Here is a 12,658-nt window from a genome sequence, read left to right on the forward strand (position 1 = left end):
CTGGGTTAATCCTTGACCAAATTAAGAGCGTGGTGCCTCGAGGTAAGATAATTTGTGTATTTAAATAATTCACAAATTATCCATTATAGAACATACCCAAAACCCCTACAAATTCGTATTTCACAAACCTGGGTCCACTGAATCTGACTATTGAATTGGAAATTAATTAAACAGACTTGAATGGCATCATTTAATTGGATTGCGTTCACAGTGCCTTGAGAAACCTTTTTGTTGTGGAATGCAGCTGTAAATGACCAAAACTAAAGCGAGTTAAAATCACCACGCATATTATTTATCCTATGTTCTCAAAACAGAACAATATTAGTGGAAAAGAAAGATGTTAAATTTAAATCATTTGAGTTTTCTGGAAAAGAAAGAAAAAAACATTTTTTTAATTCTTCTTTACTCATCGTAGTAAGAAAACTTAAAAGACTTTAGGAAAATAATTTACTGAAGTAAATTTATTCTAATGTATTTATTTCTTTTTAGCGATTATTGTATTAATGTTATTTACCCAGCTGGGTTTGATGTATCTCATTTTCTWATTTTCTCTTCTTACTCAGGAGCAGTTTCACATTTGCATCAACAGGTGGTGCTGTTTGGCAAATTTACCAACACATGGATTTGATTGTTTACTGTATTAGATTTAAAAAAACGTGGATGGAGCTTTTATGTTTCAGGCAGCCATTTGTTACACTAATAAACATGTTGTTTTTAGGACTTTACCTTCACTGTCCTTGTTTTGTCTTCATCTTGATTACAGGAATTCTTTTGCAGCTGCGATTTGTTGGGGTGTTTAATGTGTGTGTTAACGGTAATCTCAGGAAGCTGATCATTTTTAGTGTTAAAGCTAACACTGAGGCAGATAAAATTAGATTGCAGTCTTCAAGGTCTCTGGGGACACAGTTATATAATCACATATACAAGCAGAGTGGTGGAGGGAAGCAGCGCTGAGGTTTGAAATCGATGTCGAAAATTTTTCAAATCAACAGAGGGCTGATGAAAAAGGATGTGAAGAGAGAGGGATGTGGCTGACAGAGCAGAGAAGATGGGAACAAAACAAAAACATGGTATAATGATATATAGAAATAGAGACGATACAGAGGGAGTGAGAACCATACCTGAGACTGAGAGCTCAGACATGAGAGCTGACAGCAAAAAGGCAAATGAGCTTGAGCATGGATGGAGAGGGGGAGGTTGTAGCAGATGCCAGAAGAGCAGAGGAGTGGGCGGGAGGAGGAGAAGAAGAGGGCTTTTCTAGTACAATCAGTGGCACACAGGTTAGAGGGAGTAAACAAGGCTGCCGGCTCTGATTGTTTCTACTGACGCAGTGTGTCTGTCAGGGCGTGGGCTCAGGCTTAGCCTATATGGTCATGCAGTATGCGTGCTGGTGTGTGCGTGTTGAGTGGGTCTGGGTGTGTTCCTGTCGGGCAGGGAAAAAAACCCGACAAATGTCCAAGTGCTAGCTCGTTCTGTTCTGTTTATCTGATTTGCAGGCTTGTATTTGTGAAATTGTGCACACATATGAGAGAATATGCCTCCACTTACAAAAACATCTGAGGTTAACTCTCACAGTTTAGGAGTCTTGTTTTTTTTTTTTTTTTTTTCCAGCATCTCCTCCCTTCCTCCCCTCTGCTGCGTCTCAGTCTGAGCTCCAATGAGTTGCAGCCAGCAGCACTGCAGTCTCCCAGCTCTGGCCCTGCACTGCTTACTCAGCACTCCCAACCCTTCACTTCCCAAAACAGCCCTCTGGGACCTACACCAACATACACACACACACACACACACACACAAAAACACTAACCCCATGTGCTACTTTTATCTACTGCTTACAGAAAGCCCACACAGACACAGATGTGCTCACATTTGCATATGATTCAGTAATTACGTACTCAAGCCAAAGAAGCGTTCATACATGAGCTCATGTTGACATTTTGAACAAATATGATTTTGAGGTTGCAGCAGTGTTCTGATGTACAGATTTTTGATAAAAGACCAACATGTTGTGACAGATTTAGTGCAAAGAGCTGAAATCTGTAAACACTGTAGTGTTGTATTGAGCTTAGCTTAGCAAAACAATGGCGACTTTGTACAGAGGCTGGTTTCCATCCATTATTGATGAAGTAGTCAAGTTTCACACCAGCCTGGCTCGCCGTGCTGAATGTGACACAGTGTGAGGCGATGTGAGCAAGCATGTTTTCTATGTTTGTTAGTGTTAAGCATTGAGCGAGGAACATATTTCCATGTTTGTGTGTGTGTTTGTGTTGCAGTGATTCATCATTATTTAGTGCACCATACCCCACTCACCCCCCACTCCAACCCCCTGGCTGTGCCACAGAGCTTTGTTGCTTCTGGTGCTTCAGTTTGCTGCAGGACTGGAACTTTTTATTACAAAGATATTGACCTGAATTTGAGAGGGAGACCAATAATGCAGGGTGGTAAACAGCACAAAAACTGCCAAAAGCGATGTGATTATTATCTCACAGGACAGACTGCAGCTGCAKCATCCTCCCGAATTGTTTATTTCAGTATTGCAGTATCATCTGGTGTTACTTTAAAAGGATTGGAAGTTTTAAAGTTGTGGACAAGGAAACATGTGGAATTTAGTCAMCTATAAATTTAGAAATAATTTATGTTTTAAAAACTATAAGAAAGTGTGTCATCAGCATATAAAAGTCTTTATTTTCACATCATTCAGCATTCATCCTATAGGAGTTTTGAACCCATCTACTTTACTATATTGCTACATCTCTTTAAGGTCAATGTCAAACTTATAGCACATTCAAATCAACAAAATCAATTCAATTCAATTCAAATTCAAAAATACTTTATTGATCCCAGAGGGAAATTAGGTAAAAAAAGCTGACCAAAGTGCTTTACAAGTTCATTCAAGGGCTTGTATCTTTAAAACAAAAGTWAAAAAAAAAAATTAAACACAGAAAGACACAATAAAACAAAAAAATTCAGCTCTAATTGAACCTCAAACTTTGCCTCAATCAAAACAAAAGAAAAGAGATGGGTCATCAGCAACGATTTCAAAGCCTCAACAGTGTCAGCGGACCGAACAAAGACTGTTCCACACTTTTGGAGCGGCAACTGCAAAAGCACCAGTCACCCCCTGGATTTCATTTTGGATCTAGGAACATCTAAAAGAAACTGATTGGTAGACCAGAGTGTCATGATTTTCGGGCAGGAATGAACCCGTGATGCAGGCAGTTTCAAACGAACCAAAAATCAAAAATTTATTTAAGCAAATAGTGCTGTCAGGGCAGTTCAAAAAAAAAAACTCACAATGCTTGGTAAGGCAGGACAATACAGAACAATGATCCGACAGGGAAGTGGAGACAAAACACAGAATTTAAAAGGTGAGACTAACGAGCACAAACAGGAAACACCTGGGAGAGAAACATGAGGAGCAGGTGAGAGTGGGCGGGGCTTGAGCAAAGGCAAACAGGAGGAAGAAAACAGATGACAAGACAGAAACTAAAATAAAACATTAATACAGACAACAATCATAACACAKAGTGCTCTGACTGGAGTGTAGATGTTAAGAAGATCACATAAATATGACGGGGCCAGACCATTAAAAGTTTTAAAAGCCAACAATATACTCTTTAAATCAATTTGCAAATGAACAGTAAGCTAATAGAGGGAAGCCAGGACTGGGGTTATGTGTTCATGTTTTTTAGTATCTGTTAAAAGATGAGCTGCTGTTGCATTCTGGACACTTTGTGTGTGAATGGGTGAATGATTAAGTTGTGTAAAGTGCTGATTTGATTTGATTTATTTATTTAACAGGAAAAGATTATTAAAAATCAAGCCTGACTCAGCATAATTGCTGTTTTACAGCAGGTTCCTGTTCTGCAGCACATAAAACACTCAGAATTACAGCATCACAATCACATCATTATTATTACACCATAGACACAAAGACAAACAAGCATACCAAATTTCAAAAAGGCAGCATGTTCTGGAGTCCAAGTGGATTTGATAAGGTACTATGTAAGTTCAAACCATTTACCATTTACTTTGTAAGCAACGCAGAACTGATTTAACCAAGTGAGCATACAAAGAATCACAATAATCCAAACGAGAAGTGGTAAAAGTTGAATCAATTTATCAAGGCCTTTAGTGGGGAGATATGATTTCACCCCAGCAATCAGTCGTATTTGAGAAAAGCTTCATTTTACAGCTGTGTTTATCGGTTTGTCTATTTTAAAGACACCATCAAAGAGAACACAAAAATGTGAACAGCGTATAAGGAGAGATAATGTTTGGTATTTTGCACATGTTTTAGTAAAGTGTCATGGATAATATACAGCAAAATAAAAAGTACTGCTGTATAAAAAGTGACAGATGACCTATGGTTTTGTGKGTTAAGGGATGAGTTAGAGTATGATGGCCACTGGTAGGAATGACCTTGTGATGCTCAGTAGTGCATGAATTCAGTCTTACTTCCATTAAAGTTCAGACAGTTTAGTTTCAACCAGGTTTTTATGTAATTTAGACSACTAAAAAGGTGGTTCCAGTGGAGTGACCCTGTCAAACTTAATGAGTATATGAACCTGAATAGCATCAAAGCAGTGAAAAGTGATGTTATATTTTCTGAAAATGGACCCCAAAGGCAACATATAGTTTAAAAAGGTGTGGACCTAAAATGCTCACCTRAGGGACCTCACAAGTCAGAGGAGCCTCTGAGAAAGAACATGAACCAAGGTGAACAGAAAAACTCCTGTTAGTCAATTTAATCCAAGATAAAATTGTACCTTTGATACCAACCACCTTAACAACAAAATATTATGGTCCCCTGTACCAAAGGCAGCAGAAAGGTCTAAAAGCACTAAAACAGTAGAGCTTCCTAAATCAACTGTTACAGGAAGATCAGAACTGTTGAAAGTCTTAAGATGTATGTCTGACTTTGACTGGACCTTGATTCTTTTATTTTTCAGCCATTTTGTAGCATTGTTGCTGTGTTTGGGGAGATTGGCCTGTTGCATGACCCAATATTGGCCAAACTTTAGGCCTTACTGTTTACTAGGGGTGTCCCAATACCAGTTCTTCTCAAATTGAGTACGAGTACTTCAATTTGGGTGCATGCCAATACAGAGTACTTACTTAGTTAGAACTTAAACGTTACACAGTGACTTCAAAAACACATTTATTTTATTTAGAACAAGGTCCGTCCTCATTGGCTTACAGCCCCTCTGACTGGATCACATTAAATATACAGCCTGATAATGTTTTGCAAATGTTTTAAACAAATAAAAATAAGACCTTTTAAGTTTTAACTTGCATAAACTTACCTTGTATAAATATCTTAAACGTGAAACTAACTTACTTTTCACTTGAAATGTAAAATGCAACACATTCAATGGACTATAAATATCAGTGTCGATACTGGTAAAGGTCCTGAGTATTGGGGCATTGTGTACAAGTACGAATATTCGTACTTGTACACAATGCCCCAATACTCAGGACCTTTACCAGTATCGACACTGATATTTATAGTCCATTGAATGTGTTGCATTTTACATTTCAAGTGAAAAGTAAGTTAGTTTCACGTTATACTGTAGGCTGGGTTTGGGCTATTTCAAGAATCCTTTTACAAAGGATTTAATGGCTGACTAACTGCAAGGTGCCCAAGTCCTGTGGGTGCAAAACAAACCCAAATCCTCAGTCCTCCACCAGCATATTGACAGTTTGTATAAGGTGTTTGTGCTGATGTGCTGTGACCAATGACTTCTGGTCTCTTCGGTCCAAACGACATGGTTCCAGATGTCTGATTTATTCAGATGCAGCTTTCTCAAACTTAAGCTGTGCTGCCATGTTCTATTTAGAGTGAAGAGGTTTTCTCCTAGCAATGCTTCAAGAAATAGACACTTGTTTAGTTGTTTTCTGACTGTTACCTTAGGCCCGTGGGGGCTGAGATGGACCTCCTAGGACTTTGGGATGAATTTGCTGAGATGTCCACTCCAGGGAAGATTGACAGCTGTCCTGATGTTTCTCTCTTGTTAATAGTCTTTGTCCAAGACTCCAAATTGAAATTATCTTTTGACCTTTATGTGAATGCTGGCAATTACTTAATACACACACACACACACACACACACACACACACACACACACACGCACGCACGCACGCACGCACGCACGCACACACACAGTGCAATACTTACACATGCTAAAGATCAATTGATGGATAAAAAATGACACAAACCAAGATATAAATATTGTGGAGTCCAAGTAGACATCATAAACTCATTGATGTTTTCCTCAAATGATCCTTAAACTATTTCAGAATGACAACTTGTCAAAACATTCTTTGTTTATACAGTATAGCTGATAACCTCTACTTTATAGTGGAGGTTGTCAGCTATGCTGTTTATAGGTGATAGAAGTCAAATAACATCAAGAAGGATCAATATTTTGCTGCAAAACTTTGAGTAAAGCATCACATTGCCTCATTCAGCGTACATTTTTCCTAACATACATTCTTGTCCCAAACGTAAGACATAGATGTCAAATCATCACAATAAGACATTAGTTCAAAACCTATGTTTCCTATTTGCGTCTGCTTCTGACAACTAACAGGACAACGTTTACTTGCTGCCTAAAATTTCAAACCTACTGATAGGCGCCATTGTGATACATTTATTTACGTTTTTGATAACCAGTGTCCATCTTCCGGCAAAATATTTATGCAGAACAAGTGATTTGATTTCTCATCTGTCCTCTGATTTTCTGTGAATAATGCATGATTTAAAGCTAGATTTGGGTTATACCAGCTGCCGCTGGGTGTTGCATGACTGCATATGTGTTGACTTTGTTCTCACCATTCAGCTGTTTCTTTAGGATCTCATTTACTTTCTGTAGGTACTTGGTTGTGGCCTCATCATGATTACAATTTGCCTGTGGGATTCCAAGATATTTTGTTTCTGTCCTGGACATCTGCAATGCTGCCTTCTGGTAGTTCAACCCCTTCAGTTAGGATAATCTTTCTTCTCTTGGATACCATTCAACCACATTTATCCAGTCTGAATGACATTCCAGTGTCCTTCTTGTACRTCCTGGTGAGGTAGATCAGTGAGTTGATGTCTCACTCATTTTTGCCATACAGCTTGATTTCATCCCTGTAGAGAAGGTGACTGAGGATTGTTCTACTTTGGAASCAGTGTTGATGTCCATGCAGACTTGTGCATTTGCCTTTAAATTGGCCTCTAGTTATCTTTCAAGTTCAAAGAAAGCTTTCAAAGTGAAAGCTCTTGGTATTCTGTTGATGTTGTACAGTKTAGAGCGCTCCAGTATCTATGTGTGACATGATTCTCCTGAAGTCATTCCAGGTGGTGCAAAGGTTTGTGTGTCTGGTCTTACAGTCTTGAACTACTGTTCTGTCAAACAGTAGCTGGTGCTTAGCCCCGCTGGTGTTGGTGCCAGTTCCCTTTTATGCCATCTACCTGTTCATCATAGCTGTTATGATGTCTGACAGGACTTACCATGAGGCAGGTTGGCTTGTAGTTAGATGGAGCTGTCCTTTTCTGGGGCTCTTTCATGATCAGTACTGACTGCTGCTTGGTTTTCATGGCGAGCAGTCAGTTACTTTAGCAGGTAGGTAAGGCTCATGTCAGGCCCAGGTGTAGCCCAGTTCTTCATTCCTTAGATCCTACTGACATGTCTATTGTGATGGGTACTGGTTCTTGTTGTGTGTGGTTATTGTGTTCAGATCTTACATCCTGGCATTATTATTATTGTGCGATGCTTCTTATAATCGTTGATTCGGGAAGCTCTGCTGTTTTAGTGCTTTTTAGATCTTTCAGCTGACTTTGACAATGTGGACCATAATATCTTGCTGTCACAGCTTGAGGAGATGGTTGGTGTCAAATTTTATCTTTGTTCAGATTCTACCTGACTGAAAAGGATTTTTTTTTTTTGTTTACCTAGAGGAACTTTCTTTGTCAGCATGCTTCTCTAATGTATGTGGTTCCACAAGGGTCAGTTTTAGGTCTACTGCTTTTTAACCTTTACGTGTTCCCTTTGGGGTCCATTTTTAGAAAAAATAACCACTCTTGAACTGACTAATCGACATTAAACTGTGGCTGAAACTACATTTCCTGAATCTAAATGAAAATAAGACAAAATTCATCAGCTTTGGTAACTGTAACACACTCTTGGTTCCTTGGCTTCAGACACTCTGTTGACTCACTGCTGAAGTGAATTCATATCTCATCAACAATCTTTTAAAAATAATGCTTTTATTACCTCTTGTTTTGGAACACTGTATGTTAGTTTAGAGAAATCATCTTTACATCACTTGCAAACCAACCTGAAACAGCAGCTAAACAGGTACTAAACAAGCCTGGTCCTGGCTTCTCTCCACTGGCTTCCTGTCTACTTCCAGATTAATTTCAAGATTTTAATATTGGCTTTTAAAGTTTTTGTCCCATCATATTTGTGTGATCTTCTTAGCATCTACACTCCAGTCAGAGCACTCCTGTCCACCAACCAGTTTCTCTTAGATGTCCTTAGATCCAAACTGAAATTCAAAGGTGATCGAGCTTTAGCTGTTGTTTTTAGTATTTTTGATCATTTTAAGACTGCTTATTTTTAAGTATTTGCTCAAGACTTGTCTTTTCTCCCATAAATTTGATTTAGACAGTTTGAAAAACAATTAAAGTTAATGTTTTTTTCTTTATTGTTGTGTTTTTGTATTTTATTTTTAACTTTGGTTTCCTTAGTGACACAAGATCTCTTGTTCTTATTGTTTTTTACATTTTAATTTGACTAAATTGTAAAACACTTAAGTCGACTTTTGTTGTTTTTATGTGCTATATAAATAAACTGAACATTGATGCTTCTCCAGTATTGCTCGGTCTCAGCACTGACTGGATTTACTCATGTTATTCCCCTGCTGTGAACAATAGTAGGATGAAGAAGAACCTGTTTGTTCTCCTGGCCTGGTCAGCAGTTGTTGAATACATGTTCAAAAAGGATCCTTTTATCAAACCTAACCCAGAAAAACACACTTAAAAATGTTACCTAAGAAACTCTCAGCAACTTATACAAAACAAATAAAACAGATGAATGTTATGTAAGATAACTTGGTGAGAAAAGGACGATGATTAAAAAAATGTCTGCCACTCGTGCTTTCAGAACCATTTGATTCTGAGCCAAAATGGTGCTAAAAATATAAATATAAAATGTTTTAGTTGATTTGATATTGCAGCTTGGACAAGAGCAACTGATAACAGTTAGACGCAACAAACTATTCAACACTAATTTAAATATTAAAGCATGAAATCCACCAAAGAGCATTTTATAGCAAAATACTTTTCTGTGAAGACTTGTGTCTGAAAAATATAAACTATCATCATCATCGTTGTATTTTAACACTGCTTGATATTGATTCCTCTTCAGCTGCTTGTTTGCTGTGGCTAGAGGACATGAACAGAAAACAAACAACTATAATTAATATTCATGGGTTCATGGGAAGATTTTATCATCTACAAGAGAAAGAGATGCTGCAGGGTGAACAAAGAGGTTCCAGAACAGCTTGTAGATAATGGAACAAAGCAGCATYTGCATGGAAGAGAAGCAAAGTTTGACATTTTTAGCAGAAGAATGAGATCATAAATATATTTTACATGTTAGTGTGTAAGAGAGAGGTGTGTCTTGCAAAATGTTCAGCTTGCAGTGACTAATTATCAAACTGCAGATGCAGTATTTTTTTAAAAAGTTTGAAAATGGTTAAAAACTTGAGRCACAATTGAGTTTGGGTTAAAAGAGGTGTTTTCCCAGTCAGCTGCCACTGCAGAGCCCAAAGTTGGGGGGAGCTTTTCCAAGAGTTTTGTTATTCTGCTGCTGCTGCACTAAATCGATGAGGAGGAAAGGGAGGAGGGTCAGTCTGGTCCTTGGATCCTTCCACTGCAACTCTCTCCCTCAGCTCACACTGACTCCATCTCCCTTTCTCTGCTTCTGTGTCATTCTAAATGCACTAATCCATACATTCTTTTTTTTGTCTTTCTTCCTTCAGGTGTTCTGATACCTGGCGCCCTTCTGTCCAGAACTAATCTGGCAACCTTGACTGAAGTTGCCTAAAGGTTTTGCGATATACAGACATCACACAACCAGCACAAAAACAGCACTTTTCTTTAGTAGCAGCATCACAATTTGGCAAGCAGTAAATCTGCACAAGTACCCAAATCTTCTTGCACTGGTTTTCCAGGTAGGCTGTGTGAGTGTGGTGTCGGTGGCTTTTAGCAGGGATGCATTCATAAAAGGGAACTGGTCAACAAGCACTGTTTTTTTTTAAACTTATTTTAGTAAAAAATCATGGAAGAAATCTCTAAAGATTTGGCATTCCTTTAAGGAATACATATCACCCACTATATTTTGTGCTATTAAGGTGATATTGTATTGAAAAATGGTGGAATTATAGCAAATTTTGAAGCCAAATTTTGAGCTTTGAAAATAGAATGCGAAGACATACTGTATGAATGTAAGGTTTCTCACTTGTACAACCCCTGGTAAAATGTATGGAATCACCAGTCTTGGATGAGCACTCATTCAGACATTTCATTCTGTAAAACAAACTCAGATCAAAAACATGATACAATAATAAGGTCATTCCAAAGTGCAACTTGTTGGCTTTCAGGAACACTCAAAGAAATGAAGAGAAAACATTGTAGAAGTCAGTGAATGTTACTTTTATTGACCAAGCACASGGAAAAAATATGGAATCACTCAAACTGGAGGTGGAAAAAACGGACACACCCAGTCAATTTTCTTTCCCTAAATGGACASCTGCCTCAGATTAGATCTGCTCATTAGTCTGCAGTTAAAAACACCTGCAGTCATGACACCTTGGAGGGCTGCTGGACGAAGTGGAGTGGCAAGAACCATGGCTCCAACAAGAGAAATGTCTCTTGAAACAAAAGAGAGGATTGTGAAACTTCTTGAAGAAGGTAACTCTTCACGCATGGTTGCTAAAGATGTGGGCTGTTCACAGTCAGCTGTATCAAAGATATGGACAAAATACACACAGCATGGAATGGTTGTTAAAGCCAAGTGTACTGGTAGACCAAGAAAGACATCAAAGCATCAAGACAATGCTTAAGGCCATTTGTCCTGAAAACTGAAAACATACAACTGAACAGATGAAGCATAAATGGGAGGAAGCTGGAGCCAATGTATGTGACCGAAACGTAAGAAATTGACTAAATGAAATGGGATTTCAATACAAGAAAGCTAAAAGAAAACCGCCATTGACACCTAAACAAAAAAGAACATGACTGCAATGGGCTAAGGAGAGGTAATCATGGACTGTGGATGACTGGATGAAAGTTATCTTCAGTGATGAGTCAAGAATCTGCAYTGGACAAGGTGATGATGCTGGAAATTTTGTTTGGTGCCGTTCCAGTGAGATTTATGAAGAGGACTGCCTGAAGAAAACAACCAAATTTCCACAGTCCTTGATGATATGGGGCTGCATGTCAGGCAAAGGCACTGGGGAGATGACTGTGGTTCATTCTTCTATCAATGCACACGTTTGCACTGACATTTTGGACAGTTTTGGACTAACCATCCCTTCAATTGAACAGATGTTTGGAGTCCATGCCTCAGAGATAGCAAGCCATTATAAAAGCCAAAGGTGGTGCAACTAAATACTAGTGATTTATTTTGAATGATCTTTTGTTTATCTGTTTTTCGTGATTCCATACTTTGTTCCTCAGAATTGAGTAATTCTATATTTTTTCCCTGTTCTTGTCAATAAAAGTAACATTCACTGACTKCCACAATGTTTTCTCTTCATTTCTTTGACTAATCCTGAAAGCCAACAAGTTGCACTTTGGAATGACCTTATTATTTTGATCTGAGTTTGTTTTACAGAATGAAATGTCTGAATGAGTGCTCATCCAAGACTGGTGATTCCATACCTTTTTGCCAGGGGTATATGTGTGTGTATCATTTCGAACAAACCTTTTCCCATTCTACTTCATTATAGAGCACATTTTGTTTTTGTAATTAAACTACTCATAATCAAACTATAAATTGCTTTAAATTACAATGACAATTGAGAATATCAAGCAGGTGATGACTTGGTTTTGGTTACTGTATGTTACTGTTTGAACCGTGTTTATCCAAATACTCTATACCTRTTTTGAACCAAGAGGAGATTGAACGGCTGAGCTGCATTTCACTTGTCTGAATTTGATTCTGTTTCTGTGAGCATGACTTGGACCACAAAGAGAAGAGAGACACAGACAGTAAACCATGACTGTGGGGTGGGGGTGGGGGGTATCTGACAGAAAGTAGCAGGAAACAAGACCAAATATGGGCACAAGTGACGTACAGAGGATACCCAGTTTCCATAGCAACATGCAGGTGTAAGACACCGGGAGCTTGTCTTCTATGTGCTGAGGTGAAACATGCACGTCACAGTTTAATTAGCTCAAGTCTACACACACACACACACACACACACATTGGAAACTATCACCCAGTTCGTGACAACAAACTGTATGTGATCAATGTAGCAGGGAGAGCCAAGGTGTTGTCAGCCAACCAGGATCTCGACTTCGCTGGACACCCCAGACACCCCAGACACCCTCACACACACACACACACACACACACACACACACACACACACACACACACACACACG

This window comes from Austrofundulus limnaeus, unplaced genomic scaffold (genome assembly GCF_001266775.1).
Source record: "Austrofundulus limnaeus strain Quisiro unplaced genomic scaffold, Austrofundulus_limnaeus-1.0 Scaffold396, whole genome shotgun sequence".
NCBI classification, from domain to species: Eukaryota; Metazoa; Chordata; class Actinopteri; order Cyprinodontiformes; family Rivulidae; genus Austrofundulus; species Austrofundulus limnaeus.